Source organism: Palaemon carinicauda, chromosome 12 (assembly GCF_036898095.1).
Source record: "Palaemon carinicauda isolate YSFRI2023 chromosome 12, ASM3689809v2, whole genome shotgun sequence".
Taxonomy (NCBI): domain Eukaryota; kingdom Metazoa; phylum Arthropoda; class Malacostraca; order Decapoda; family Palaemonidae; genus Palaemon; species Palaemon carinicauda.
This window is the reverse complement of record NC_090736.1, coordinates 105,456,206-105,462,678: the sequence shown is the minus strand read 5'-3', so window position 1 is coordinate 105,462,678 and position 6,473 is coordinate 105,456,206.

Sequence of the window (6,473 nt, the reverse complement as noted above, 5' to 3'; positions counted from 1 at the left end):
ACATTAAAGAAATTTCTATAAACTTGAATACTTATCAATAATTTATTTCTGTATAATAATGGAAAAGAGACTTCCGCATTTCAACGTAGAATGGTATCTTAGAAACAATTAAAGACGCACAAACCTGACTCGAGTATTAATAAAATATGTTTATTTTGATATTTGAAATAATGCTAAGTGATGAGTTGGGCAATGGAGGTCATGAAGAAAAAAATACAATTGCTAGATCGTATTGTTGTCTATGAAATCGCAATTGCGTATGTTCCAACTATTAACTTCCGTACCATCTATAAATGTACATAACTAATGATAAAAACTGCTGGGGACACTTAAAACACATACCTTAATGAATGGTTGATAATAAATACCCTCTTTCATGGAGGCATAATAAGAAAAATATTTCATGAAAATGTAAAGGAGAAAATTTAAATTTAGTTCATCCATCCGAGCAAAGGAATAAATTGACGAGAATTTGTTATCCATTTCTCATAATCTTGATCAATACACATTTGCTTAGTTGAATACGGGCTAGATTTTTGTCTGTACCTATAAAATACTGAATTTTGTGCAATATTCTGTTACTGAATTTCATAAATATTTTCATAAACAGTGTTGATGGACATGAAAATGTTAAACACCACTGAAAATATACTTTATATTGCAGCCAAAACTGATCGTTATTCATATTTCATTAAAGTATTGCCTATTGCATAAATGTTATTAAGGCATATTTGACTTTGTAGGTTTTATGAAATAATTATTTTATAAACATTTATAATAGAACCCGGTATTAAATAGACTTAACTGCCATTATGGTCATGGTGGCCTATTGAAAACGTCCTTGCCTGAGGATCACCGAATTGGGATTGGAATCCCGCGGAAGCTCTTTAGTTCCTTTGGTCACTGCAACCTCACCATTCTTTTGAGCTAAGGATAGGGGTTTTTGGGGAGCCTATGAATCTGTGTGCTGAGTCATCAGCAACCATTGCCTGGTCGGTGCCTCTGCTATTCACGAGTAGTATTTAAACTCTCTCTCTCTCTCTCTCTCTCTCTCTCTCTCTCTCTCTCTCTCTCTCTCTCTCTCTCTCTCATATGTATGATCAATTCGAGCCACGGGTTGATAGCGTCATGGTGAGTATTAGCGACTATGCTGTTATACAAAATACTTTTATGAACTATAAAAATTATTATAAAGGTTGCTTTAAAAGTTTTGTTTTAAAAAATATGATTATTCTTTTAACAATTGTTTGACAGACACATAAACAAAGACATACTTCCCATTGTCTCCTTGTTTCATTGAATAGGAAAATATGAATAACTGTATTTTTATCTGAAATTCCTATTGATAGGAAATAATTAGAGGCATCTATAAAATACCAATCTTTTTCTTAAGTTATAACAGTAAAGTAAGGTAGGAAATCATTCTTTTGTATTCTGATGCATCACTTGACACAAATATATCATCAACATAATTACCATAAGCTGTTACTAGTCCATTGTAGAGCAAAGGCCTCAGAAATGGCCTTTCATTTGCGTGTGTTAATGCTCTATCTATGCCAGTCAACACCAGCAAACTTTCTTAGTTCCTCAATCAATTTTCTTCTGTTCCTTACCCTGCTTCTTTTGTAATTTCAGAAGACCAATTTTGTTATTTTTAATGTCCATCTGTTATGTCTCCTTCTCAGTATATGTCCTTTTTCATTCCATTACTTTTTCTTACATCTTATTCGAATGTCCTCTACTTTCATTTTCTCTTGCATCTATATTGTGTTTTCTGTTTGTTACTCTTATTCCCATCATTATTCTGTCTATGTTCTTCGAGTTGTAACTAGCTTATGTTCTAGAGCTTCAGTAAGGCTCAAAGTTTGCTATGCATAAATGGGACCATTTCTTATTGGAGAAAATGCATTTCACATTTCATGATCTCATTTTGTTTAGACAATAACTATCTATCCCATATTTTTCGTGCTTTAAATTTTGGTCACATATCCTGGGGAAACACTGTGTCCTAAGTATGTATATTCATTAACAATCTCTAAAGTGTCAACTATAACATATATTTCTTTTTTTGTCTCTCGTCATTTTTATAGATCAATATTCTAGTCTTAATATTTTTCCTTTTCATTCTTATATATCTGGTTTCCCTATCCATATCTTCTTCTATATTTTTGAATTACTCCAATTATGCACTAAACAGAGAGCTATGTCATTTGCAAATATTGAATGGTTAAGATATCACCATTAACTATAGTTCATACATTTTCTTATTGTATACCATTTTGTTTAAATCCTCAGCAATTTTTATTCCTCCATCTCTATGATAGATAATATTCACACTTACAACATCTAGAGAGCAAGCAGTTGTTAGCAAGATATTATAAGTCTTCTTTTCATAAATTTGTTGATTCTTCCTTTTGTCTGATTGCATTTACGAATGCCGTGGGTTTTCTGTTTGATCATTGATTTGGATATTTCTAATAATTTTGTTTCATCACTCTCTTACTTTGCCCATAATTCTGATCTTTTCTTCTATATGTTGTTGGTCGTTTCAGATAATTATCTTTGATCTTTTTTAGGAACCTTTCCATCTATCTTTTGAGGTGTCTAATACCGTTTTGTTTTGAATTACATTTAATTTCTTCTTTACTTAACATCGATTCCATTTTGTAGTTTGAAATTCCCATTTCATATTGCTCTAGTTAATTTATCAGTTTTTCTCATTTTACAGGATAGTTCTTTTTTTACTTGATATTGGTTTTTCTCTTTCTTCACTTAAATATAACTTAATTTTGCTCCCCATTATCACATGGTCGCATAACTTTAACCTTTACAATGTAACATCTATAACTAAAAAAAACTTTTTCACAGAAAATAAAATCTATTGTTTTTTTTTTTTTTTTTTTTTTTTTTTTTTCACTGGGGCTTCTCCATGTCCATTTTATATGTTCCTTTCCTGAAAAGAATAAAAAATATCTATGATTTTAAGATTGCTTTTCTCAGCAAATTCTATAACCATGTCTCTTCTGCCAATTCTTTTATCTACTCCGAATTTACCTATTGCTTATTACCTGCTTTTGCATAGACATCGTGCAAAAGAATGTAGATTTGGTATCTTATTATTATTATTATTATTATTATTATTACTATCCAAGCTACAACCCTAATTGGAAAAGCAAGATGCTATAAGCCCAGGGGCTCCAATAGGGAAAAATAGCCCAGTGAGGAAAGGAAATAAGGAAATAAATAACTGAAGAGAACAAATTAACAATAAATCATTCTAAAAAAAGTAATGTCAAAAGAGATATATCATATATAAACTATTAACAACGTCAACAACAAAAATGTCATATATAAACTATAAAAAGACTCATGTCAGTCTGGTCAACAAAAAAGCATTTGCTCCAACTTTGAACTTTTGAAGTTCTACTGATTCAACAACCCGATTAGGAAGATCATTCCACAACTTGGTAACAGCTGGAATAAAACTTCTAGAGTACTGCGTAGTATTGAGTCTTATGATGGAGAAGGCCTGGCTATTAGAATTAACTGCCTGCCTAGTATTACGAACAGGATAGAATTGTCCAGGGAGATCTGAATGTAAAGGATGGTCAGAGTTATGAAAAATCTTATGCAACATGCATAATGAACTAATTGATCGACGGTGCCAGAGATTAATATCTAGATCAGGAATAAGAAATTTAATAGACCGTAAGTTTCTGTCCAACAAATTAAGATGAGAATCAGCAGCTGAAGACCAGACAGGAGAACAATACTCAAAACAAGGTAGAATAAAAGAATTAAAACACTTCTTCAGAATAGATTGATCACCGAATATCTTAAAAGACTTTCTCAATAAGCCAATTTTTTGTGCAATTGAAGAAGACACAGACCTTATATGTTTCTCAAAAGTAAATTTGCTGTCAAGAATCACGCCTAAAATTTTGAAAGAGTCATACAAATTTAAAGAAACATTATCAATACTGAGATCCGGATGTTGAGGAGCCACCGTCCTTGACCTACTTACAATCATACTTTGAGTTTTGTTAGGATTCAACTTCATACCCCATAATTTGCACCATGCACTAATTTTAGCTAAATCTCTATTAAGGGATTCACCAACCCCAGATCTACATTCAGGGGATGGAATTGATGCAAAGAGAGTAGCATCATCTGCATATGCAACAAGCTTATTTTCTAGGCCAAACCACATGTCATGTGTATATAGTATGAAAAGTAATGGGCCAAGAACACTACCCTGTGGAACACCGGATATCACATTCCTATACTCACTATGGTGCCCATCAACAACAACACTTTGAGATCTACTACTTAAAAAATCAATAATAATGCTAAGAAACGACCCACCCACTCCCAACTGTTTCAGTTTGAAAACAAGGGCCTCATGATTAACACGGTCAAAGGCAGCACTAAAATCAAGGCCAATCATACGAACTTCCCGACCACAATCAAGGGATTTCTGTACTGCATTGGAGATTGTAAGAAGGGCATCACATGCTCCAAGGCCTTTCCGAAAACCAAATTGCAAACTAGGGAATAGATGATTACCTTCAGCAAACCTATTAAGACGTTTTGCCAGAAGACGTTCAAAAACTTTAGATAATATGGGAGTTATGGAAATTGGGCGGTAATCAGTGGGACTTGAGCTACCACAAACACATTTACATAGAGGAGTAACATTACCAATTCTCCAACATGTGCTAAAAGCTCCTCTTCTTGCTAACTTGCGTAAAATAACAGATAAATTTGGAGCTAAGAAATCTGCTGTCTTTATAAAAAACAAAGGAAAAATACCATTAGGGTCTACACCTCCATAAGCATCAAGGTCCATCAACAGAGCTTTAATATCACGAGATCGAAAAGCTAAACTAGTTAGTTTAGCCTCAGGAAAACAGGAATGAGGAAGTTCAAGTTTTTCATTACTCTGTTTACTGTCAAAAACATCAGCCAAAAGGGTTGCCTTTTCCTTTGGACAGTGAGTGACTGAGCCATCTGGTTTAAGTAAAGGAGGAACTGTTGCATCTACACCAAAGAGTGCAGATTTAAGGGTAGACCACCATTTATGTTCCTGAGTTGTACCAGAGAGGGTTTCTTTTATGATTAAATTGTACTCCTTTTCAGTTGAGGCATAAACTCTCTGAGCAAAAGCTCGAAGCTGAGTATAGTTGTTCCAGGTCAAATCTGATCTGTTACCCTTCCAAAGGTGATAGGCCTCCTGCTTCTCCAAATAAGCACGTCTACAATCATCATTGAACCACGGTTTGTCCTTCATTCGGTACCTTAGCACACGAGAAGGGATACGCCTATCAATTATGTTGACTAGATTCTCATTCAAAGGGACAACAGGATCTACACTATTATATAATTGTGACCAATTCAAGCACAAAAGATCATGCAAAATCCCATTCCAGTCTGCTTGGGATTTCATATAAATTTTACAAGAATATGATATATCAGGGACAGGCTGCTCAGTCTTCACTAATAATGAAATCAAGGCATGATCAGAATTCCCGACTGGAGAACCAACCTTACTAGTTATAACGCCAGGGGAGTCAGTGTATACGAGGTCCAAGCAATTACCAGACCTGTGAGTAGCTTCATTTATGATTTGCTCACAGCCTGATTCTGAGGCAAAGTCTAAAGCTCTTAAGCCATGGCGATCGGTAGGAGAGATAGAACTGAACCACTCCCTATGGTGAGCATTAAAATCACCAACAAAGACAAACGAAGCCTTTCTATCATCTTCTTGTATCTTAGCCATAATGGTAAGAAGACAATCAAAGATAGAATCATCCATGTCTGGATTCCGGTAGATTGAACACAAATAAAAGTTGTTATGCCTGCCACAAACTTTTATTACCTGAATCTCATGACATCCACATTGATAGCAGGACTTATGAGAAGCAGGGTACTCGGTCCTAATATACACCGCCAGTCCCCTGGCCCTAGGAATGGAATCACGTTTCAGCATTATTGGCTTCTTAAAACCAGTTATAAGGAGCTCAGATGAGTGCCTCATATTAGAAACCAAAGTTTCTGAGCACAAAAGAATATCATACTGTCTGGACGCAACTGTAAGGTCTCGGAGATTTGCATGAAGACCTCGAATATTGCAATACAGAAGACGACATTGACGAAATCTAGGACGTACTGGTCCCGGATTTTGCTCAATGTCTCCAGACAGCATAAGAATTAATAGAAATAAAAAAGAGACATCATACTTAAAAACTAGATTAACAAGAATTAAAACAAAAACAATATGTACAGAATAATAATAAAAGTGATTGATGATATCCATAGACTATAGTAAAAAGTCGGAAAAACTGGTCAACATGGAGGAGCCGATACACCATGCAAGGCTAAATACCCTCCAGGATAGCCACTTCAACTGAAGGGAGGACAGTAAGGATGGTTTTGAGAAGAAAAAATCAGAAAAAGGAAAAGACAACCTCTTG